We start from the raw sequence: 26,189 nt of genomic DNA on the forward strand, positions 1-26,189 counted from the left end.
CAGGAGGGGAAAAGCAGACGTTCACTACCCCAGGGCCTAATGGCTTGCTTTTGGACTACGGCCAACAGTCAGCCATCTGCGGACGACCCTACACCACCCTCCGTTACAACCACCTACGGAACACCGGGAGGCGCCCGTGGAGGAGGAGTGGCAACAACTACGAGCGCGCTTGCGCACTACCGAATAGCGGTGGATTGGGTGGAGGATCGTTTCCTGCGCTCTTGTCGCAGTTCGGAAGTTGCAGTGCGCCTGCGCGTTTGTGTAGGGGAGGAGGGCGATGTCCGGCTCTGTGTTTTGAACGTCTCGATGCGGTAAGCTCACTATTTGGCAGGAAGGTGAGAAGGCTTCTATCCTGGTGGTGGAGCTCGTGTACGGAGAGGAAGGTCTAAATATGGCAGAGGCGAACGGGAGTCAGCAGTAGTGACGGCGAAGTAGGACAAACGAGACGAGCAGCTGTACCTACTGCTGCCGCAGAGAATCTGAGTGGCCTACTGAGACGAGAGGACTGTTGCAGCTGTATCTCTAACGCTCCTAGACCATTCTCGTGGTACTCCCAAGCGCCCATCCCCCCAGCAGGTGAGTAGCGAATGCGGGCGGGAGGGGGGAGGGAAGCGCAGTCTGTCGCACCGCCTTTGGCTTGGCTTAGCCTAGTACCGGGTAGAGTCGGAGGGAGGCGCTGTGGAATGAGCTTGAAGCTGCTGCTCTTGGCTTTCCTTTCCCTCCCCCAAGGCTGACGTTATTTATATGCTTGCAGCGTTTTGTCTCAGTTACCTTTTCTTCATTGCCTACCTCAGGGGACCGTCCGCAAAGTGGGAGAGGCGGATGAGAGTGGGAACCTTTGGGCTTGTGTTGCTGTTTCTATTTTCCCTTCCCGCAAAGCGTCCTGGCTCCTTAGTAACTCCCATTCTGCCGGGTTCCGGGGTACTGCTGTCTGCCTTTGGCACGGTCCCTCTCGGTATCTGCCCCACCTCCATATAGTCCCTTGCTGGAGGGGAGGGATCGCAGCTGTACTTCTGCTTCTCTCTGTGGAGCTATTGTACTATGGGTTGGGGCCCGCCGAGGGGCTCCCAGCAGAAAAGCCTTTCGATAATGTACGTTGGGAGAAGTGGAGATATGCCCCTGCCCTGTCATCCGTTCCTTCCCCTCCCGAGAAAATGGGGTGAAGAGGATGTGAGAGCGGTGGCGGGGCTCGACCGCACCGCAGTAGCCAAAGGCTGGAGCTGGGAGAGTTGTTAACGCACTGGGCTGCCAGCGCTGCGGTTACGCACGGTGTTGCTGCTGTCTGGGGTACTCGGACTGCGTGTGTATATGCGCGCGCTTTGCTGGGTTCCTTTGTCTGCTGCTGCTTTCCCCTCCTCCCTCCATTTCCTCTATTCCCTCTCTCCCCTCCCTCCTTTCCCCTTTTTCCCAGACTCAAAACGCTGCTGCGACTGCAGATTTGTAAATACTGGACCAACACAAACAGCATGGCTGACGCTCGCACTGTTCCTTCACTAGGCTCTCCTCTTTCTCCTTCTGTCTCTGCCGCTTAGCCTCTCCTCCATTTTAGGCTTTTGTTTCTTCCCCTTTCTCCTATTTAAAAAACCCCAACAAACAAAAAAATACCTTTCACCTTTATTGTGCGCATGGCGGGATTTCAAGGGTAAGGATCCTCTCTTTGGAGGCTTTCACCTTTGGTTTTGCTGTTTACAACAAAATGAAACCTAAAATCAGAGGGAGTTTGGGAACCTAGCAAGGTTTGGAAGGAGGGATGGAGGGGGAGAACTGATTGAGCCCTGCTGGGAGAGGCTTGATTGGAATGCGTGTATCTCCTTGGGGGAGGGGGCTGGGTGCACCGAAGTGCTGGCAGAGAGAAATACTGTATTATGCTTGTGAAATGATCTAGTGCCTTTTCTTTCATTTTAGGATGTAGTTCAGTATAAGGTATCAACTCGGCACAGTCTTATTTAAAAAGACCTGAACTAGTTATGTTAGAATAGGCATTGTATAGTGAAAAAATAGTATGGTATTTTTTAATGGGTTCTTGGCATCCTTTGTATCTCCTTGTCAGTATCTTAAATAGCTCCACAGATCACAGGATATAAAACTGGAGTTAACATTTGCTGAATCTCTTTGTGTTGCTAGTTTTTTGTCACAGATTAATTTATTCTTGTGATGCCAATAGCACAAACAGAAGTGTGGGATTTTTTGGTCTTAAAAGGAGCAGAGTGTTTGCTCTTACCTTTTCTTTTTTAATAATAGAATCATGAACTCAAGTGTGATACTGAACTACAAGACAGCATGTTTCTGTCCTCTCCTAACAAAACAAATGTTCAGTTCAGCACCTCCCAGCCTCAGTTATCCAGAGTACCCCCATCAATGAAAATAGCTTGTATTTTATTGTGGGGTTTTTGGTGTTGGTGTGCTTTGTTTTTTGGTTTGGGATTTTTTTAATGATATAATGTGAAAATAACGTTTTAGATGTGCCCAAGAAATACAAATGATCTGTTGGGGAACCACATCTCGAATCACAGAATCACAGAATCTCAAGGGTTGGAAGGGACCTCAAAAGATCATCTAGTCCAACCCCCCTGCAAGAGTAGGGTAACCTAGAGTACTAAAGAAGGGTTAATGCTCAAGGCGCAAAGGATGTGATGCTTTCTAAGCATATGTTAATATAATTCAGAGTAAATGTTTCAAAGATTATATTTAAAAACAGTCTTTGATTAAAACATGTACACATTGATAGCCAGGAGTCAGGGAGTGCATTGACTTCTTTGAACTCAGTATTGTGAGTGAGAAGGCTGAATGTTTGTGGGTGATGATCAGGGCGAAAGTCAACCAAGCAGATATCCTGGTAGTAGTCTCTTATAGGCCACCCAGCCAGAATGAAGTTACAGATGAAGCTTCAAACAACTGTGAAAGTTTTATGATTGCTTGCCTTTGTTCTCATGGGGTACTTCAACCTACCAGATGTCTGCTGGAAGTACAATACAGAAAAGAAACAATCCAGGAGGTTCTTAGAGGGTGTGGAAGATAACTTCCTGATCCAGCTGGTTAGTGAGCCAACTAGGGGAGATGCCTGGCTAGATTGGCTGTTCACAGACAGAGAAGGACTGGTGGGTGGTGTGATGGTTGGAGGCCATCTTAGGCAAAGCAATCATAAAATGATTGAGTTTTCAATCCTTGGAGAAGTCAGGAAGAAGGTCAACAAAACCTCCACCTTAGACTTTTGGAGGGCTGACTTTGGCCTGTTCAGGGCACTGGTTGCAGAATACCTTGGGAAGCATTACTGAAGGACAAAGGGGTCCAAGAAAACTGGATGCTCTTGAAGAATGAAATCCTTAAGGTACAGGAGCAGGCAGTCCTTATGTGCCAAAAATGGGGGGAAGAAGACCAGCCTGGCTGAACAAGGAGATAGTGCTGGAACATGGGGGGGAGGGGGGAATTTATCACCTCTGGAAGAAAGGATAGTTACCCCACGAGAAGTATAAGGATGTTGTTAGGTTATGTAGAGAGAAATTTAGAAAGGCACAGATGGAACTAAATTTGGCCAGTGCCATAAAATACCATAAAAAGTACTTTTTCAAATACATTAGCAACAAAATGAGGGCCAAGGAGAACCTCCATCCTCTACTGGATACTAGGCGAAATCTAGTGACTGAGGATGAGGAAAAGGCTGAGGTACTTAATGCCATATTTGCCTCAGTCTTTAATAGTTACACCAGCCATCCTCAGGGTACATCCTTGAGTTGGATGACAGAGATGGGGAGCTGATTGAAGTCCCCGTAATTCAGGAAAAAATGGTTAGTGACCTCATGCTCCACTTAGACATATACAAGTCTATGGGGCCAAACGAGTTATACCCAAGAGTGTTGAAGGAGCTGGTGGAGCTTGCTGAGCCGCTCTCTGTCATCTGTCAGCAGCTGTGGTCTAGTGAGTAGGTCCCAGAAGACTGGAGGTTGGGGAATGCAGAACTTGGATTTTGCTCTCTGCAAAAACAGCAGGAAGGAGGAACCTGTCAGCCTGACCTCAGTGCCAGGGGAGGTCATGGAGCAGTTGAGACTAAATGAGATCATAAAGCACATGTGGGAAAACCATGGAATTGGGCCCAGTCAGCACAGATTCATGAAGGGCAGGTCCTGCTTGACAAACCTGATGTCCTTCTATTACAAGGTGACCCTCCCCAAATCTTCGTTTGTGAAGTCAAGCCATGATGGTGATGACAAGGTGACCCATTTGGTTGATGAGGGAGAGGCTGTAGGTATTGTCTATTTGGACTTCAGTAAAGCATTAGACACTGTGTCCCAGTGTTCCGGAAAAACTGGCTTCTCATGGCCTACAAGGAAGATGCTTCATTGGGTTGGAAACTGGATGACTGAGCCCAGAGAGTGGTGGTAAATGGTGTCACATCTAGTTGTTGACTGGTTACTAGTGGTGTCCCTCAGGGCTTGGTATTGGGGCAAGTGTTATTAAATATCTTTTGTGATGATCTGGATGAGGGGATTGAGTGCACCCTTAGTATGTTTGCAGATGACATCAAGTTGGGTGAGAGTGTTGATCTGCTGGAGGATAGGAAGGTTCTGCAGAGGGATCTGGACAGGCTGGATCAATGGACTGTGGCCAGTGGTATGAGGTTCAATAAAGTGCTGGGTCCTGCATTTGTGTCACAATAACCCTATGCAATGCTCCAGACTTGGGGAAGAGTGGCTTGAAACTGCTCTGCTGAAAGGGGCCTGGGGGTGCTGATTGACAGCCAGCTGAACATGAGCCAGCAGTGTGCCCAGGCAGCCAAGAAGGCCAGTGGCATTCTGGCCTGTATCAGAAAAGGCATAGCCAGCAGGACTAGGATAGTTATAATTCCCCTGTACTTGACACTGGTGAGGCCGCACCTCGAGTATTGTGTTTAGTTCTGGGCCCCTTGCTGCAAGAAATATGTTGAGGTGCTGGAGCTGGTCCAGTGAAGGGCAACCGAGCTGTTGAAGGGCCTGGAGCACAGGTCTTATGAGGAATGGTTGAGGCAACTGGGGTTGTTTAGACTGGAGAAGGCTCAGGGGGGACCTTAATGCACTCTACAACTGCCGAAAAGGAATGAGGTGGGGGTCAGTCTCTTCTCCCAAGTAACAAGCCATAGGACAAGAAGTAACGGCTTCAAGCTGCGCCAGGTGAGGTTTAGATTGGATATTAGGAATTTTTTTTTCACAGACAGGGTGCTCAGCAATTGGAACAGGAACTCACTTGGAGTATTGTGTGCAGTTCTGGTGTCCTCAACATAAGAAGGACATGGAACTGTTGGAACAAGTCCAGGGGAGGGCCATGAGGATGATCAGGGGAATGGAGCACCTCCTGTATGAAGACAGGCTGAGAAAGTTGGGGCTGTTTAGCCTGGAGAAGAGAAGGCTGCGAGGAGACCTCATAGCAGCCTTCCAGTATTTGAAGGGGGCCTATTGGGTTGCTGGTGAGGGACTAGTCATTAGGGACTGTAGTGATAGGACAAGGGGTAGCGGGTTGAAACTTAAATAGCAGAGGTTTAGATTGGATGTAAGGAAGAAATTCTTTACTGTGAGGGTGGTGAGGTACTGGAATGGGTTGCCCAGGGAGGTGGTGAGTGCTCCATCCCTGGCAGTGTTCAAGGCCATGTTGGATGAAGCCTTGGGTGATATGGTTTAGCGTGAGGTGTTCCTGCCCATGGCAGGGGGTTGGAACTAGATGTTCTTAAGGTCCTTTCCAATCCTAACTATTCTATGATTCCTAGGGAAGTGGTGGAATCACCATCCCTGGAAGTGTTAAAAAACTGTGTAGATGAGGCCCTTGGTGACATGGTTTAGGGGTGGTCTTGGCAGTCCTGGGGTAATGGTTGGACTTGATCTTAAAGGTCTTTTCAAACCTAGTTGATTCTATGATTCATGGCTTCTGTCAGAGCAGTGCCCTAAAGTAATGTCCAAAGTCTTTGGTTACTTTGCTTTGTAAGCTTCTATTGGAGAAGCACTGGCATAGCATAATCATAGTGTTTTACTGAGATAAAGTAGTGTTGTGGTTTAAGCCCAGTCAGCCATGCAGCTCACTTGCCCATCCTCCCCCTGTTCCCAGAGGGATGGGGAGGAGAATCGAAAGAATGTAACTCCCACGGGTTGAGATAAGAACAGTCCAGTAACTAAGGTTTATCACAAACCACTGCTGCTGCCAACAATTATAATAATGGTAAGGGAAATAACAAGGGAAGAGAATACAACCACTCCCCACCAGCCAACCGATACACAGCCTGACCCTGCCAGTGATCTAGCACTTCTGGGTAACTGTCCCCAGTTCTACATTATGGGCATGACATTCTGTGGTATGCAGCACCTCTTTGGCTAGTTTGGGTCAGGTGTCCTGTCTCTGCTTCCTCCTGGCTTCCCCTCCTCCCTAGCAGAGCATGAGACTTACAAAATCAGACTAAACATGACTTGCCAACAACTAAAAACAGTGGTGTTATCAGCTCTGTTCCCAGGCTTCAAGTCAAAACCGCAGCACTGCACCAGCTACTAAGAAGGAGGAAAAAAAAAAGAGTGCTACTGCTGAACCCAGGACAGTATCCACCCCTTATTCCATGTAATTCATGTCATGCTCAGATTCCACATTTTCAATATACCATTACTATTATCTCATATATATACATATATATATTCATATGCACAGAGAGAGATATAATTCCTTAGTGCATGGACCAATCCCTATAAAGCTCCTGCGTCCATCCGGTTCATGATGTCGGGCTCCATCTCTTGTAACAGTCTTTCAGAGCAGGAGAGGCTGTGTGCAGTGTTAACACTTGTGAATAACCTGGGCAATAGTGTCCATTGCAAAGTTCACCCCTTGATCATGAGTCTATCTGTATGTTGTGTCTCTGCCCTGATGGCCTGAAGTGTCTTGGGCCCACCAGGCTTAAAATAATTCACCCTCTCCTTCAGCAGTTTCTGCAACTTCTCTTCAGGGACTCCATACAGTTGCCTTCCATCTCTGATCCTTCCAAAGCATTGGAGCGGCCCAGTGGACTAGATACTTGCCCATACTGTCCCACACACCCTGCCACTCATAACTGTCCAGCCTCAGGGAAAATCTCTTGGTCCTCCTATATCGTTGCTAATCCTAGACAAGACCCAAACCTGACTCTGCTTAACTTTTGGGATCAGACAAAACAGTCGTGGGTAAAAACACTCTGTATGTGTGCCAACGTGGTCATCCCCATCACAATTAGCCGGCAGGTCTCAAGGGTACCCAAAGGCCATTCAAAACCTTCTGAACTCTCAAATGATGCTGCTGTACTTGTCATTGGGGTTGGTTTAGCTGATCTGCTTGGAGCTGCAGTAGCTGTGCTGTCTGCTGTGGTCGGAGTTTGAGTAGCTGCTGTACTTGTTGCAGGGGTGTGTGAGAATGTCTCCCTCATAGGCTGAGCACCCGAGGAGGGGGAAAAGGTTGTGTAATTGCTAAAAAATTCCATTATATACCTCCCAAAGTATAGAGGTGGTGACCACACTGGGAATGCAAGCCAGATCAGTTTCATGATCAATGATTCTATTGTATTACAAGCCTTTACCATAAAGTACAATGAAATAAGAACCTGAATCCAAGGCCCCCAGCCAGTAAACACACAGCAAATACTGGATGTAAGTAAGGTGTGACATGCTGAAACTGTGAGATCAAGAGCAACAACTTTGAGAGCCAGTAAATCAGCATTGTGAAAAGTGACTATTAACCGGAAACAATAAATGTTTATTATAAATACAGTTAGACACACTCTGGTCATATCTGTCATTATCTCAACCCTTCATGCCCCAAGTGGGGCTCCAAGAAAGAACTGTTGTTTAAGCCCAGTCAGCCATGCAGCTCCCTCTGCTCCTAGAGGGATGGGGCGTGGAATCGAAAGAATGTAACTCCCATGGGTTGATACAAAAACAGTCCAGTAACTAAGATATAACACAAACCATTTCTGCTACCACCAATAATAGTAACAATAAGGGAAATAACAAGGGAAGAGAATACAGCTGCTCACCACCCACTTACTGATACCCAGCCCGACTTGAGCAGTGATCTAGCCCTTCTGGGTAACTGCCCCCAGTTTATATACCGGGCATGATGTGCTGTCGTATGGAATACTTCTTTGGCTGGTTTGGATCAGGTGTCCTGTCTCTGCTTCCTCCTGGCTTCCCCATCTCCCTTACAGAGCATGAGACTCTGAAAGTCTTGGTCAGAGTAAACATGACTTAGAAACAACTAAAAACATTGGTGTTATCTGCGCTATTCCCAGGCTGAAAGTCAAAACCCTGGCACTGCACCAGCTACTAAGGAGAAAACTGACTGATACTGCTGAACCCAGGACAAGTAGGTACTGCATATTAATGCTAGAATTAAGTATCATATATTAATAATTTCTTTAATCTGTTGTTTTGTTTTGTTTTTTAATTTTTTTTCCTCCCACTTTTTCCACCCTCCATTAACAAGTCTTGGTTAACTGGAGAAGAAAATAAATTATAGTACTGAGTTTACCACAATGTAAAACTTGAGTGGAATCATCCAAATTGCATTTTTGAATCTATATTCACATCATGGCTCCTAAGCAGACTGTAATACTTCTAGGTGAAAAAGTCAGTGGATAGTGCAGCACTCAGTTGCTCTTTAACTATTGTTAAGTAATTTGTATTTTATCTGTGAGCAGTGAAAAATGGGCCTGGGATCACTAATGTAATTTTCAAGTAATGTTGAAATTATTTAATTGAATAATATACAGTGCTTATTACTGTTTTCAGCATGTGACAGTGGTTGGACTTAACTTTGTCTTAATCTAAAATGTGAATTTAATAATAGCATGCAGAATTTAGGAGGTGAACTGATTTTGCTATCGGAGAGGTTGAGGAGAATGTTTCTACAATTGGAGATTGTCTTTTTTTTGTGTAATATATGTTGTAAAATTGCTGTAAATCCATGTTATGTGAGGCCTTGTTTGACTTGCTTGCTTGGAAGCTTTATTGTATGTATTTCAGCAGGTTGTGGAACCATTACGAAATGTCGTTAACTTGTGACTATATTAGATTTAAATGTTACCTAATTGTGTTCTATTTGCAGTTATTGCAAGGTGATTGAGATGTATTGTTACATTATCTTTTATGATGGGATTTTCTTGGAGATATATTTGTAAAACAAGAATTAGTGTACTGTCAACATTTACAGGTAGATAGTGGTGAGAGTAGATCTGAAAATGAAGAGTAGCTTTATGAATTCCAACAAAGCTTAACATGCAGATGAGCTGCTAAGCTTTATACCTTCAGTTGCAGGTGGTAGCTGGAACAGTGGATAACGTTATCTGTTTACCAATATTCCAGTTGTTCTTATATGGATGAATTATTAACTGAGTCCCAAGTTCTTTATGTAACTTTGGGTGTAGCCTATTAAGATGACAGTTCCCTCTGAATGTGTACTTCAGACACCAGAGAAGGGGAAAGAAGAAACAGAAGATTGTTGGAACAGGGGAGCAGGAGCTCAAGTGGTAGCCTGAGCAGGGGCCAAGAGTTTTGACTCTAAAGGGACTGCTACCAGTAGAGCAACCACCACATACTGATCTAAACTTCCTACACAACCAGTTGCCTCATCTAAGAGACTGTTTTATGTGTGGTGATGGTTTTGGATAATGAATGGGGGAAGGAGAAATTTTGTAGAGGCTAGGGATGATGAGGTAGATTGAAAACTGGCTGAATGGCTGGACCCAGAGGGTGGTGATCAAAGTCTAGTGGCACAAAGTCTAGTTGGAGAAAAGTAACTAGTGGTGTATCCCAGGGGTCAGTACTGGGTTCAGTCCTGTTCAAAATCTTCTTTAATGACCTGGATGATAAGGCAGAGTATACCTTCAGCAAGGGAGGAGTGACTGATACACTAGAGGGTTGTGCTACCATCCAGGGGGACCTGGACAGGCAGGAGAAATGGTCTGTCAGGAACCTCATGCACTTCAGCAAGGGGAAGTAACAAGTCCTGCTCCTGGGGAGGAACAGCCCTGTGCACCAGTATGTGATGTGGGCCACCCATCTGGAAAGCATCTTTGAAGAAAAGGACCTTGGGTTTCTGGTGGACACCAGGTTGAATATGAGCCAGCAATGTGCCCTTGTGGCAAAGAATATTAATGGTATCCTGGGCCGCATTAGGCAAAGCATTGCCAGCATGTCAAGGAAGGTGATCCTTCCCTTATATTCAGCACCGGCGAGGCCACACCTGGACTCCCTTGTCCAGTTTTGGCCTTCCCAGTACAAGGGAGGCATGGACGTACTGGAGAAAATCTAGTGAAGGTCTGTGAATATGATTAAGGGACTAGAGCATCTTGCCTATGAGGAAAGACTAAGAGAGCTGGGAATGTTTAGCATAGAGAAGGCTCAGGGGGAATCTTATTAATGTATAAAAATACCCAAAGAGAGGCTGTAGTGAAGAGTGAGCCAGGCCCTTTCCAGTGGTGCCCAGTGTGACAAGACTAGACAATGAGCACGTAGTGAAACACAGGAGGTTCCATTTGAACATAAAGAAAAACTGTTTTTACTGTGAGGGTGACAGAGCACTGGAACAGGTTGCTCAGAGAGATGGTGGAGTCTTCTTGGAGATACTCAAAATACATCTGCACATAGTGCTGAGCAACTGTCTCTAGGTGTCCCTGTTTGAGCAGGGGTATTGAACCAGATGACCTCCAGAGATCCCTTCCATCCTGAACCATTCTGTGATTTCTGAGTGGGTTTATTTTATTTATTTTTTTTTAAGTTTCAGTAACAAAATTTGTAATTAGAAGTTTGTAATTGACAGTTAATTTGGGCAGCATGGTCTAGTGTGAGGTGTCCCTGCCCATGGCAGAGGGATGTTGCTGAACCCAGGACAGGGGGGTGGAAGTAGATGATCTTAAGATCCTTTCCAACCCAAACTATTCTATGATTCTAATTAATTAAAATGATTGAAATTCCATGAAAACCAGTAAACTGTTTTTGCCAACAGCACATTTATGTTTTTTTTTTTGCTGACCTTTTAAAAATGCCATGTCAAACATATTTACTAAAATTCAGTACAGTGCTTAGGTCTATGGTATTGTTTAGATAGCTACCTATCATACTTAAGAGCATTTTGTCTATTCTTCTGTATGTCTGTAGCTTTTTTATGGTCTTCAGCTTGAATTGTAAAATGTTTAGAAAGTAAAGTCTCTTTTAATTTTCTAGGTATTATGCAAATAATGAAAACAGGGCTTGGAGGATGTAGTTTGTCTAATACATCTTGTACTCAGAAGACAGTCAGCTACATCTAAATGCTTCTGGATGGTTGTTTGCCTGTCCTGTTCCTCCTGACAGGAGTATCTTCAAAAAACAACAGAAAATTCTGTTTCATGTGGTGCAAATACTTTTAAAAAATCTGACTCTTAAATGCTTTTAGAGTTAGGGAGTATGCAGGTGTTTGACATATTTTGAAACTGAAGACCATTGAGTACTTATTATAGAATACCACGTTGGAAGGGATCATTTGGTCCAATCTTTTTTTGGCAGAAGTACAGTCTAGATGAGATGGCCCAGCACTCTGTCCAGCTGAATCTTTAAAGTATTCAGTGTTGGGGAATCCACCACTTCCCTGGGGAGATTATTCCAATGGCTGGTTGTTCTCATTGTGAAAAATTTTCCTCGTGTCCAGTCGGAATCTCCCCAGGAGTAACTTGTGCCCATTACCCTTCATCTTTTCCACATTATTCCTTGTGAAAAGGGAGTCCCCATCTTCTTTGTAGCCACCTTTTAAATACTGGAACGTTGTGATAAGGTCTCCCCTGAGCCTTCTTTTCTCAAGACTGAACAAACACAGTTCTCTCAGCCTTTGCTCAAATGGCAGGCTTCCTAATCCTTTGGTCATCTTTGTGGTCCTCCCTGGACCTTCTTCAGCCTGTCCACATCATTTTTTGTTTAATGGAGACCAAAACTGAACACAGTATTCCAGGTGTGGCCTGACAAGTGCCAAATGGGATAATGACATCTTTATCTCTGCTGACAATGCCCTTGTTGATGTAACCCAGCATTCTTGGCTTACTTTGCTGCAGCAGTACGTGGTTCACTTATATTGAGCCTGTTGTCCACCAGGAACCCTGGGTTCCTTTCCACAGAGCTGCTCTCTAGCTGGGTAGATACCAGCCTGTGCTGTCCTAACAGTTCACTTGTTTAAAGTGTGTATGTGGGGTATTCAGTCCTACTCTGTTATAGCAGTGTTGGCTTGTATAGAGAGGATGATGAGGCAAACATATTTCATATTACTAGCAATACAGATTTATCAATATTGGGTGAAAAGTACATTTTTAGATGGTAATGACTTGGGACAGGATTCTTTGCTGTGAATAAACATTCTAGTTGTCAGCCATACTGAGGCTTCTAACCATAGTTCTGTGAGATTGTATGTTTGGGTGGAGCAAGTTTAAATATGAAACAGGGATGTGGTGGGTTGGCCCTGGCTGCCAGCCAGACTCTCACCCAGCTGCTCTTTCACCCCCTCCCCCAGCAGGATGGAGGGAGAAAATAGGAAGGACAGGAGCAAGGAAACTTGTGGGTCAAGATAAAGACAGGGAGATAACCTACCAGTTAATTGTCACAGCAAAACAGACTTAACTTGGGTAATTTATTACCTATATATATGTGTGTGTAAATAAATTACTAATTCAGATATTGGGAAATGGAAAAAAACCCAAACATTAGACTTATGGAGAGCATGCTTAGGGAAAACACTTTTCTTACCCATTTTCCCAGACTGAGCTTCGTTCCAGATTCTTGCCCTTTGTTATGCCTGCAAGTTGCACTCAGTCCCTTCTGTGATGTAGTGTGTGTGGTGGTGTCTTATGGTCAGAGTACAGCAGCTTCTCTCTGCTGCTAATTTGTTCTTGCTTTTTTTCTGTTCTAACATGGGTTCTCTACAGGCTGTAGTCCTTTCAGGAATATCTGTTCTAGCATGTGTCCTCTGCAGACTGCAGTTCCTTCAGGAATATTTGCTCTGCCATGGAGCTCTCTCTATTCTGACCTTGGTGTTCCCTCTGTTTCTTCTTTTTGTTAATTTCTACCCTCTCCCTTTGGTGTCTTCTCCCATTTTTAAAATATGTTTTCATAGAGGTGCCACCAGCTTTGCTGACTGGCTCAGCTTTGGCCTGCAGTGGATCTGTTGCTGAGCAAGCTGGAACTGGTTGTGGCAGGCACAGGGCAGTCCTTGACCTCTTGTCACATAAACCCAATGCACCATGAAACATAGAGATGTCTGTTCTTGTGTGTTGTTTATCTATAGGATAGACTTCTAGAAAGCCTCACCTGTTTATAAGGGATACACTGCTTTCAGAGATCCTGACTTTTTCCTTTTCTGGGTTTCTGTTTTCTCCTTTTCTCTGCACTTCAGTAGACTCAACCTTATTTGAAGTCCTAGAAGATAATTTGATCTGTCTCTTGGCAAATAAGTATGTGTATTTCCAAAAGAAAAAGAACACATCAACTTTATTTATTTATTTATTTATTTATTTTATTACCACTATTTGTATTTATGCAACGAATCAGGAAATAGAAGACATAATCTAGTTTGGGTCAGACATAAAGCTTTCTGAAAAGACTTTTTTTCAAGCTAAGAGGAGGAGGATCTACCTCTTGTCCCTGCTAAAAGTTCTTACTCTAAAGTCTTATCTTGATGAATATACTTTCCCATTTATTTTCTGTTTGTGTTGCATGTACAATAAATAAAATAATTTAGAAGCAGGGTTTTTTTTTTCAAATAGTTTATTATTAAAGAAAAAAATTAATCCTGGATTTGGAGAAGGCTGAGGTTCTTAATGACTTATTTGCCTCAGTCTTCACTGGCAAAGGCTCTGAACACACTGCCCAAATCTTGGAAGGCAGAAGCAGAGACTGTTAGAACAAAGACCTTAGGCCCACTGTAGGAGAGGGTCAGGTTTGAGATCATCTTAAAAACCTGAATGTGTACAAGTCCATAGGACCTGATGAAATCCATCCGTGGGTCCTGAAGGAGCTGGCAAATGAAGTTGCAAAGCCACTGGCCATCATATTTGAAAAATCATGGCAGACAGGTGAAGTTCCCGACGTCTGGAAAAAGGGAAATATAACCCCCATTTTCCAGAAGGGGAAAATGGATGACGTGGGGAATTACAGACCAGTCAGTCTCACCTCTGTGCCTGGCAAAATCTGGGAGCAGATTCTCCTGAAAGGCATGCTAAAGCACATGAAAAACAACAAGGTGCTTGGTGACAGCCAGCATGGCTTCACTAGGGGGAAATCTTTCCTGACCAATTTGGTGGCCTTCTATGATGGGGCTATGGAACTAATGGACATTAGCAGAGCAGTTGACATCATTGACCTGGACTTGTCAATACAAAACCAATAATTTCTCTGAAATTGGTTTACTAGCTTTCACCATGCTTGATGTGTTTTCTCGAAATCAGTGGTGTTATGATTTCTAGCACTAACCCCTCGTACCTCTTGTGACAGAAGTTCTGTTTCTTCTTCCCTAGTAATAGCTGCTGCAATAGATTGTAACTAAAATTGTGACTGAATACAGTTTAAAGCTGGGGGGACATTTCCTTTCAAATTCTCTATGAAGTTAGTAATGTGATACAGGTCCTGGGAGGTGTGTTCTGCTAACACTGTAAGATCATTTACCAACTTCTGTGTTTCGGCAATGGTAAGGAGAGATGATCTGAGTAGTATTTCTAGATTTCCTAACTCTGAGGTGCTTGTTCTTAATTTATTTACTAAGTCTTCTTGATCAATGGAGTTTTAAGATTTCCCATTCCTGATCCGAACCATCCAGTTAAATCCCTTCTATATCTAGTACGGGCTGTTCTAGACAGAATCCAGGCTTCCCATCCTATAAGGCTTTGGTTAATAAAAGGTTTACATTATGATTTTATGGTTGAGATATCAGCTTGTAGCTTTACTACCACTTTCTTTAAAGAGTGTTTGGGGGTCTAGCATCAAGTTGTGTTCATTTGATTGCCTTATCACATAAGGTCCTGCAAATGAGATGGTGATATTTGTGCATTTTGAAGGGGAGAAGTCTGTAAGGGAGAAGGGAGTAGGTGTGATAACTTTTGCTCTCAGCATAATTGTTATTCTATCCAGTCCTTATTTCCAGTTAAATGCTAGAGTATTTGGTTCAGTCACTGCAAGACTAAATTGGCAGGTTTCCCTATCAGAACAGTTAATTAAAATTTGATTTTGATCTTGTCCTATTTGGGATATCATAAACTCAGGGGTATAGTTTTTAGGACCCTTAAAGGAGTTTCAGATAGGATATGTTTCCATATCTTTGTGAACATATCAGGATTTCAGTGTTAACAGATATTGTTGTGGAGTATTCCCCCCAGTGGGCTATTACAGGTGTATCGTGGTTTAAGCCCAGCTGGCAACCCAGAACCATGCAGCTGCTTGCTCACTTCCCCCCCCCCCCCCCCCCCCCCCAGCTCCTGGAGGGATGGGGAGGAGAATCAGAAGAATGTAACTGACTCCTATGGGTTGAGATAAAAACAGTCCAGTAACCAAGGTATAACACAAAACCACTACTGCTTCCACCAATAATAATAATGATAAGGGAAATAACAAGGGAAGAGAATACAACTGCTCACCACCTGCTGACCAATACCCAGCCCGACCTGAGCAGTGATCTAGCCCTTCCGGGTAACTGCCCCCACTTTATATACTGGGCATGATGTGCTATGGTATGGAATACCCCTTTGGCTAGTTTGGGTTGGGTGTCCTGTCTCTGCTTCTTCCTGGCTTTCCCTCTTCCCTGGCAGAGCATGAGACTCAGAAAAGTCCTTAGTCAAACTTTACTGAGCAACAACTAAAAACATTGGTGTTATCGGCACTGTTCCCAGCCTGAAAGTCAAAAACGCAGCATTGTACCAGTTATTAAGGAGTAAAATGACTGCTACTGCAGAACCCAGGACAAGGTACCTCTTGAGTATCATTTCAGTCTGTATATTGTAGACAAATTCCACCTTCTATCATCTCCCTGAGGTAAAGATTCAAATGACATGTTGTAGTGGTTTGATCTTGTGGTATTTTAATGTTAATTTACCTAGAGGGTCTTCTCCATTTGCAGTTCTCTACTAAATAACCTACACAGGATAAAGCACTGTCTTCCTGGATGTTAAAAGAGTATGAACACTCTGTGCTTATGCAAGATACAAGTAGGGTGTAGTCTGGATTTTGGCTATGTATTACTTAAAAGGTTTACCATAATAACTGGCCATGCAATTGATTTTGGCTCAAATTGGCATGCCGGAGTGACAGGTTGGGAACCTCTTTTGGTAGATATTGGGGTGAGCTGTCAGTTTTCCCATTCTTTGAGTGGTTGAGTGACTGTTTATGGTCAGGAGTGTATATACTGGTTTTGTGACCTCACCCTGGTTATCTGTATTAATCAGTCCAGTGTTTCCTTTGTATGCATTGGTCCAATCTAGTGAGTCATATTCTATATCAAAATGCTTTTTACATACCTTGGAAGTCTTGGCAGTTCCCCCAATTACAAAGGCAAATACATTTATCACTGTAAATGCACAGAAGTGGGTCCAATAAGCTCCGCTTTCCATGTTGCGGTAGGCTTTTCTGGTGCAAGGTCTTTCTTTATCTTGGAGTAGTGCAGCTAAGTGGTTATCCTGCAAGCTTTCACTGTGGTGTATGTCATCAGGAGTGTCTGGTAAGGTCCTTTCCACTTTTCACCTAATGGATGCCCTGTGAAGGATTTAATGTAAATTCAATCTATTGGCTTAATATCACATAATGGATGATCAAGACCTCTTGATCAAGTGTCTATTACCTGTTTTTATATTTAACAGTTGTTTACCTAATTCTGTAATGTAATTTCTCACCCTTCTCCCACCTGATTTAAATCTTCCCCTTGATGTCGTACAGTATGTGGTCATCCATAAAGCATTTCAAAAGAGCTTAGTTTCTCTTTTAATCATGGTTTAACCCTTATCTGCAGCAAGGCTAGAGCTAATGCTTGGATCCAGTTTAAATTAGTTTCCTGACAAATCTTTGCTAATTGTTGTTTAATCAAATGATTCATCTTCTCTACCTGTCCAGTAGCCTGTGGTCAATAAGGGGTATGTAACTGACAATCAGTTTATAATATCTGACTGATTCGCTGTACCATTTGTGCACAAAAATGAGTACCTCTATCTGAGGTTATAGTTGCTGGCACTCCAGATCTGGGGATTATTTCATTAAGGAGCACCTTGGTTACTTCTTGAGTCTTGTTGCTCTGGGTTAGAAAAGCTTCTGGCCATCCAGAGAAGGTACCTGTACCCCTCTTTTCTGGGTAATTCAGAGAAATCAATTTGCCACTGTTGTCCAGGGCCATTGCCCTTCCCCATCACCCCTAAATTGGGCTTACTAGTAGTCTATGTGTTATTATGGAGACAGAGTTTGCATTGTTTTTTGTGTTACTGTGGTGTAAAGGTTACGTCCCACTATTCATCACCTTAAACTATTATATAGGGTGTCTGCTCCCCAGTATGTCTTATTATGTTCTTCTTTATTTTCCATAATACTCATTCTGGCACTACTATTTGTCCTTCAGAAAGAAGATTAATTTTATTTTTAAGTTGAACCTTTAAATCCTGAGCTAGTTTTAAATCCTTCTTTGAGTAAGAAATTTCAGAATTTATAGTACTTACTACCTTTCCATCTGGTATTACGGCCAATAGGCTTACTTCTTCTACTGCTCTTTTTGCCTCTAAGTCCATGTCGTGGTTTAAACCAAGTCCCCCAACTCCCGGAGAGTTAGGAAGGAAAATCCAAAGAATGTAGCCCCCACGGATTGAGATAAGAACGGTTTAAACTAAATCTGCACAGTTCCCCCTTTGTTTCCCCTCCCCCCCCCTCACCTTCCCACTCCCGGAGTGATGGGAAAGAGAGCCGGAGGGATACAACTCCCACGGATCGAGGTAAAATCAGTCCAGCAATCAAGGTATAACAGAAATAACTACCGGTACCAATAACAAATCAATGTTAGAGGAGACAAACAGGGAGAGAGAATACAATACCACCCGCCGCCACGAGGCCAGCCCGGAAGAAGAGAGAGAGCTTCCCCCCTCCCCTCCTAGCCAGCTTCCCGTTGCCTCCCTGAGCCCAGCCCGGCGTGTTAACTCCTTCCCTCCCGGCCAGCTTCCAGTCCCCTCCCCGAGCAGGACGTGCTGTGGTATGGAATACCTCCCCGACTAGCCCAGACCAGGCGCCCTATCTCTCCCTCCTCCCTGGCAGAGCATGAGCTACTGCTGAACCCATGACAGTCCACCAGTCGGTTCCCTTTTTCCTGGTCCGTGTCACCCCTTTGGTGTCCTCTGCAGTGCATCACTGCCACTCGATTCAGTAATCTTATAGATTCAAGAAGCCTCAGTATCTCCGCAGAGTGCTTAATTTGTTTTCCGTGAGACATCAAAAGCCCGCGCTCTTTCCACACAACCCCATGGACGTAAACTACTCTAATTGCATATTTTGAGTCTGTCCAAATATTGATGTCTCTTCCATTGGCTAATTCTGGTGCTCTTGTTAGAGTAATAATTTCTGCTTTTTGTGCCAATGTTCCCGCTGGAAGGGCTCAGGCTTCAATAGCAGTTCCTCACTACTCAGTTCTCTGAGTAGTGGTTACAGCATATCCTGCTTTCCGAACTCCATTTTTAACAGAGCTGCTTCCGTCAGTGAACCAGGTTTCTGTTTTTGGCACGGGTTCATCTTTTAAATTAGGTTGGCTTGAGTAAGTGGCTTCAATGGTTTCTAGGCAGCCATGAGTTTCCCCGATTGCTGAGAAAAGAGGCTGGTTTGACAGTATTAGTAGTGTCTATGTCTACATCATCTTGTTCTACTTGGTACTTAAGGAACCAAGAGGGAGACAGCCAGTACCCCCTTTTTTGTTTCAGTACTGCAGATATGGTATGTGATACCAGGACAGTCATCTTGAATTTTCAAGCTTCCTGGATATTTAGGACTATGGCTGCTACTGCCTGTAAGCATTCAGTCCATCCTTTGCTTACTTCATCTAGTTGCTTTGAGAAGTAAGGTACAGCTCTTACATAGGGTCCTATATTTTGAACTAGGACCCTGAGGGCTATGCCTTGTCTCTCATGTGAAAATAACTAAGCGGATTTGGTGACATCTGGCACTCTGAGGACTGGGGCCCTCATTAATTCATTCTTTAATTCATTAAATGTCTCTTTTGCTTCCCTAGTCCACTGTAATCTATTGGCAGAGTCGACACCAACGTTTCATCCTGAGAAATGTCCAAAGTTCCTTAGGTATCCTGGGTTGAGGCAGATTTTTTTTTTTGCATTCTTGTCCTAGTTTCCACTTGCCCCCCTGAGACCTCATATCCCAGGTAGGTGACTTCTTGCTTCATTATTTGTGCCTTTTGTTGATATGCCTTATACCCTTTAAGTTCAAGAAAATTTAACAGACTTACCGTCCATTCCCTACAGCTGTTTAAGGTTTTGGTGGCTATCAACAGGTCATCCACATATTGGAGCAAAACTCCTTCCCCAGCGCGTGCTGTCCAGTTTTCAAGGTCTTTTGCCAGTTGGTTTCCAAATAATGTTGGTCTATTTTTTGAAGCCTTGGGGTAACACAGTCCAGGTGAGTTGTTATTTCCGAACTGACTCTGGATTTTCCCATTCAAAAGCAATCAATTTTTGGCTCTGGCTCCAAGGGCAGGCAGAAGAAGGCATGTTTTAAGTCTAAAACAGTAAACCAAACAAGGGTTGGCCACTATGGGATGAAAATTTTCTACTATGTTATTGATAGCTCTTAGGTCTTGTACTAATCAGTAACTTTTCCCATCTGGTTTCCGGATTGGCAAAATGGGGCTGTTACATTCGGATTCACTTTTTACTAAAAGGCCAAATTTGAGAAAGGAATCTATTACAGGTTTAATTCCTTTCCTGCCTTCTAGTTTGAGGGGGCATTGTTTGATTCTCACCAGTTGTGTCCTGGGCTTCAGTCTTACTTAGATTGGTTTGGCATGCTTTGCCTTACCAAATATTCCATCAGCCCACACTCCTGGATAGACTTGATCCAAGATGTCCAGTGATCCAAGGTCCAGATCATTGTTTGGGTCGAGCTGGGTATTGATTGGAGGGTGGTGAACAATTGTATTCTCTCCCCTTGTTATTTCCCTTATCATTATTATTGGTGGTGGTAGTAGTAGTAGTTTTGTATTATACCTTAGTTACTGGAATGTTCTTATCTCAACCCGTGGGAGTTACATTCTTTCAAATCTCCTTCCCATCCCTTCCGGAGTGGGGGGAGGAGGAAGGGGGAGGAGTGAGTGAGTGGCTGCGTGGTTCTGAGTTACCGGCTGGGCTTAAACCACGACAGTTCATGCCCTGCTTTGGGCGCCCCAAAGAAGGGTTGAGATAACGACAGATCTGACCAGAGTGTTTCTAATGGTGTTTGTGATAAGCATTAATTTTTTTGGATTAATAGTTGCTTGTCACAGTGTTGATTTATTTGCTCTCCGAGTTGTTGCTCTTCATCTCAGAGTTTCAGCATGTGGTATCTTACATCCAGTATTTGATGTTTTAGTGTTTATTGGCTGGGAGGCCTGGGCTAAGGTTATTGTTTCACTGTACTTCATGGTAATGACTTGTAACACAATACATAGATCATGAAACTGGTCTGGCTTGCGTTCCCAGTGTGGTCATCACCTCTATACTTTGGGAGGTATATAATGGAATTTTTTAGCAATTGCACATCTTTTTTTTCCTCCTTGGTGGGTCAACCTATGAAGGAGACATTCCCTCTCACCTCCCACTCCCCCACCAGGCTATTTACAGCAGCATTTGATAATTCTAAAGGTTTTGTATGGCATTTGAATACCTTTGAAACCTGCCTGCTTCTTGTGCTGGGGATCAGCATGTTGGCACACATACAGAGTGTGTTTTACCCATGGCCATACCACCCTGAGAATGCCCTATTTCATCTGATCTTGAAAGTTAAGCAGGGTTGGGTTTGGGTCTGCTCTAGGGTTAGATGACAGTATAGGAAGACCACCAAGAGATTTTTCCCTGAGGTTGGATAGTGTTGAGCATGGCCAAACCCCAGCACATTGCCATGATTTGTACCACGCTGGTATTACCAGGATGACAGCACACCTCGTTTAAGTGTTTTACTAGTTTTTCTGGATTTTGCACTTGTTCAGTGGTGAGTTTCCAAAGCACTGGAGAGGCCCACTGGCCTAGATACTTGCCTGTACTATCCCATGCACCCTGCCACTCATGACTGTCCAGCCTTGGGGAAAGTTTCTTTGTGGTCCTCCTGTATCGTCATCTAACTGTAGACCAGACCTGAGCCCGACCCTACTTAACTTTTGAGATCAGATGAAATAGGGCGTTCTCAGGGTGGCATGGCCATGAGTAAAATACATGCTGTATGTATGCCAACATGCTGATCCCCAGTGCAAGCAGCAGGCTGGTTTCAAGGGCATTCAAAGTCCATCTAAAACCTGCAGGATCATTTCTATAGGTCCTTGCTATTGCTTTCCAACTTTCTAAATGTCCCATAGAGGAATTAACTTTTAGCCTCATGGGTCTCTCAGGTCCTGCAGCTTCCCTAAAGGGGGCTTATATCATGCCTTTGTCTTTTATTATGGGTAAGGCTGATTGAGCTTGCATCTTGGCCCACATCCTCCTGCTTAGTGGCGAGAAAGGTGAGGGGAAGTTTTGTTGCCTTCTTCCCCTCTCCTTTCGTCACCCACACTCTGGAGAATGGGGAGGAGTTAATGCTTTTTCTGCAATTTCTCTGGGACTAACAAAATCTCCTGTTGTTTCCTCAGCTCCGCCCCCCCCGTATTTGAAACACCTCTGTCCTATAGAGCATGATCAGCAACACCGTTTTATCTTCCCTACTCTTTGCTTTCTATTCTCTCTAGAGTTAATACAGATGGATCTTTGGGTGAAATGTTTATCCCACACTCTTTCTGCTACTCCTGATGGTCTCGGAGTGTGAAAAACATATCTGCATAAACAACTTAATCCCACTTTCCTTCATAAAGAAAGCATTAACTGTAACATCGTATCGTAGTATAAGGATCCATTTTCTGGCCATTTTTCTCCCCATTCCAATTTATACAATGGCTACTGCTGGTTACTGTATTTTATCAAGGTCTTTTTGCTTGTAATTCCTCCTGGGGGATCCCCACTTCCCTTCCAGTGTGTTAAGATGCATCCCAGGCGACTTTTAAGCATTAAATTTCAGCTTTCCTGGTTTCCCGTTTTCACTTGCTTTGCTGACTCCCTACCTTACTGATTCTTCGCTTAATTTTTTCAACTGCAATATACCTTAATTACTTCCATTTCATCCCACTCAGTCCAAACTCTGCACCCTGTGCAATAAAAATGCCATTCAAATCTTACCCGTAACTTTTCATTACACTGGAGACAACTTAGAACGGAAATTGGCTTACATCCATTCCCATGATGAAACAAACAAGCTTCAGTCTCAGTGTCATATACTTTTTGCTTCATCCGTCTCCGGCTGTTTCGCTTGTGGGATAACAGAAACATAGATCAGGACTCCACACTCACTTTGTACTTAATTGTACAGCTCATACATAAGTTCACTCATTCCATATAATGCAGTTATAGTTCAATAACTATTTCTTGTTCCAGATGTTGTTCAACAGATACAGGGTACCAAATTCAAAAGCTTAAAACATATCCATATGTAATTGTCCTTGGTTCAGCTATAGCAGTCATTTTACTCCTTAATAGCTGGTGCAGTGCTGTGTTTTTGACTTCAGCCTGGGAACAATGCTGGTAACACACTGATGTTTTTAGTTGTTGCTAAGTAAAGTTTACCCCGATCAAGGACTTTTCAGTCTCTCATGCTCTGTCAGTGAGGAAGGGCACAGGAAGCCAGGAGGAAGCAGAGACAACACCTGACCCAAAGTAGCCAAAGGGGTATTTCATACCACAGCATGTCATGCCCAGTATATAAAGTGGGGGGAGTTACCCAGAAGGCCCAGGTTGCTGCTCAGGTTGGGCTGGGTATTGGTCGGCGGGTGGTGAGCAATTGTATTTTCTCCCCTTGTTATATCCCTTATCATTATTATTGGTGGTAGTAGTGGGTTTGTATTATACCATAGTTATTGGACTGTTCTTATATCAACCTGTGGGATTTACGTTCTTTCAGTTCTCCCCATCCCTCTGAGAGCTGGAGGGTAAAGAAGTGAAGGGAGTGAGCAAACGACTGTATGGTTCTGAGTTTCCAGCTGGGCTTAAAGCACGTCAGTTCTTTTTGGCGCCCAAAGTGGGGCTTGAAGGGTTGAGATAACGACAGTTTTGACCAGAGTGTTTTTAATCATGTTTGAGATAACCATTTGTTGGTTTGGATTAGTAGTCACTCTTTGCTCATAAGTGCAGCAGGAGGGCATGGACAGCTCCATGGATGGATAAGGAGCTGCTGTAGAAACTTAGAGGGGGGGAAAAAAGAAGTTTATAAATAGTGGAACGAAAGACAGGTGGCCTGGGAAGAATACAGGTATATTGTCTGGGAAGCTAAGGGACCAGGTTAGGAATGCTAAGGCTCAGTTAGAATTAAATTTGGCAAAAGATGTGAAAGATAACAGGAAGGGATTCTATAGGTATGTAGCAAACAAAAGTCAAACTAAGGGCTATGGGGGCCCTCTCCGGAAGCTGTCAGGAGAACTGGCTACACAGAATGTGGAGAAGGTTGAGGTTCTTAATGACTTCTTTTCCTCAGTCTTCACTGTCAAATGCTCAGAGCACACCACCCAGGCAGATGCAGGGACTGTGAGAATGAAGACCTTAGGCCCACTGTAGGAGAGGATCTGGTTCGAGACCACCTAAAAAACCTAAACATATACAAGTCCATGTGACCTGGTGAAATCCATCCGCGGGTCCTGAAGGAGCTGGCGAATGAAGTTGCAAAGCCACTGTCCATCATATTTGAAAAATCATGGCAGACAGGTGAAGTTCCTGATGACTGGAAAAAGGGAAATATAACCTCTATTTTCAAGAAGGGGAAAATGGATGACCGGGGGAACTACAGACCAGTCAGTCTCACCTATGTGCCTGGCAAAATCTGGGAGCTGATTCTCTTGGAAGGCATGCTAGGGCACATGAAAAACAACAGAGTGCTTGGTATCAGCCAGCAAGGTTTCACCAAGGGTAAGTCCTGCCTGCCCAATTTGGTGGCCTTCTATGATGGGGCTATGGAATTGATGGACATTAGTAGAGCAGTTGATGCCATCTACCTGGACTTGTGCAAAGCAGTTGACATTGTCCTGCACGACATCACTGTCTCTAAATTGGAGACACATCAATTTGATAGGTGGATGATTCGGTAGATAACGAACTGGCTGGATGGCTCCATGCAAAGAATTGTGATAAAAGACTCAATGTCCACTTGGAAAACAGTAATGAGTGGTTTCCCTTAGAGATTTTTGTTGAGACCAGTCTTGTTCAACACCTTTGTTGGTGACATTGACAGTGGGATTGAGTGTACCCTCAGCAAATTTGCCACCGACACTAAGCTGTGTGGTTCAGTTGATACGCTGGGAGGAAGGGATGCCATCCAGTGGTACCTTGACACGCTTGTGAGGTGGGCCAATGTAAGCATCATGAAGTTCAACCAAGTCAAATGCATGGTCCTACACCTGTGTTGGGACAATCCCAGGCACAGCTACAGGTTGGATGGAGAAGAGATTCAGAGCAGCCCTGTGGAGAAGGACTTGGGGATGGTGTTAGTTAAGAAACTGAACATGAGCCAGCAGTTTGCGTTTGCAGCCCAGAAAGCCAACCATATCCTGGACTGCATCAAAAGAAGTGTGACCAGCAGGTTGAAGGAGGTGACCCTGCCCCTCTACTCTGTTCTTATGAGACCTCACTTGGAGTCTTCTGTACAGTTCTGGTGTCCTCACCATAAAAAGGACATGGAGCTGGTGGAACAGGTCCAGAAGAGGACCATGAGAATGATCAGGGATCTGGAGCACCTCCCATATGAAGTCAGGCTGAGAAAGTTGGGGCTGCTCAGCCTGGAGAAGATAAGACTGCGTGGAGACCTCATAGCAGCCTTCCAGTATCTGAAGGGGGCCTACAAGGATGCTGGAGAGGGACTATTCATAAGGGACTGTACTGATAGGACAGGGGGTAATGAGTTGAAACTTAAACAGCAGAGGTTTAGATGGGATATAAGGAATAAATTCTTTCCTGTTAGGGTGGTGGGGTACTGGAATGGGTTGCCCAGGGAGGTAGTGAATGCTCCATCCCTGGCAATGTTCAAGGCCATGTTGGATGAAGCCTTGGGTGATATGGTTTAGTGTGAGGTGTTCCTGCCTATGGCAGGGGGTTGGAACTAGATAATCTAAAGGTTGTTTCCAACCCTAACTATTCTATGATTCTATGATTTTATGTTAAGGTTCCTACCAGCCCTAATTATTCTATGATTCTATCTGCATAATGTTTATTTATTTTCTCTCAGATTTTTTGTGGTTGCTGTCAGAGTATCACCATGTCATACCTTATTTGCAGCCAGTATTTTTGTTTTAGTGTTTATCAGCTTTGGGGCCTGGGGCAACATTCTTGTTTCACTGTACTTTATGGTAATGATGTGTAATACTATAGAATAATTGATCATGAAACTGGTTTGGCATGCATTCTCAGTGTGGTCATCACTTCTGTCCCTTGGGAGGCATATAATAGGAATTTTTACCAATTACATATTATTTTTTTTTTTCCTCCCCTGTGGGGAGGTCAACCTTTGAAGGAGACATTCCCTCCACTTCCCCACCAGGCTATATACAGTAGCATATGAGAATTCTAAAGATTTTCGATATCCTTTGGGTAAGGGGTCCAGAGTTAAACAGGGTAAGGTCAGGTTAGATATAATGATGAAATTCTTTACTGTGAGGATGTTGAGGCACTGGTACAGTTTGCCCAAGTAAGTGGTAAATGCTCCATCCCTGTTAGTTTTCAAGGCCAGGTTGTATGGAGTCCTGAGTGAGATGGTCTAGTGCACGGTGTCCCTGCCCATGGCAGGGGGGTTGGAACTAGATGATCTTAAGGTCCTTTCCAACCCTAATTATTCTATGATTCTATGAGCTACTGCAAAAATAAGACCCCTTAAATGGTAAATGGAATGAAGTGAGAGAGATTGAGTGCTGTATCGGTGCACATC

At 44.0% G+C, this 26,189-nt stretch overlaps 1 protein-coding gene across 5 annotated transcripts in view; it reads left to right on the forward strand.

The window, feature by feature from the left end:
- The first annotated feature begins 254 nt into the window (after positions 1-254).
- Positions 255-26,189, forward strand: part of LOC117438190 (spindlin-Z) — a 101,880-nt gene continuing 75,945 nt past the window's right edge. For 2 of the 5 annotated variants that reach the window (XM_034073665.1, XM_034073668.1), the window contains exons 1-2: positions 255-576; positions 8,264-8,341. The gene's annotated coding sequence lies outside the window, so the exon portion shown is untranslated. Of the gene's footprint in view, positions 577-8,263; positions 8,342-26,189 lie in introns of those variants that run through there. The other 3 variants (XM_034073666.1, XM_034073669.1, XM_034073667.1) reach the window with 2 other exon arrangements.

This window comes from Melopsittacus undulatus (genome assembly GCF_012275295.1).
Source record: "Melopsittacus undulatus isolate bMelUnd1 chromosome W unlocalized genomic scaffold, bMelUnd1.mat.Z SUPER_W_unloc_1, whole genome shotgun sequence".
Lineage (NCBI taxonomy): Eukaryota > Metazoa > Chordata > Aves > Psittaciformes > Psittaculidae > Melopsittacus > Melopsittacus undulatus.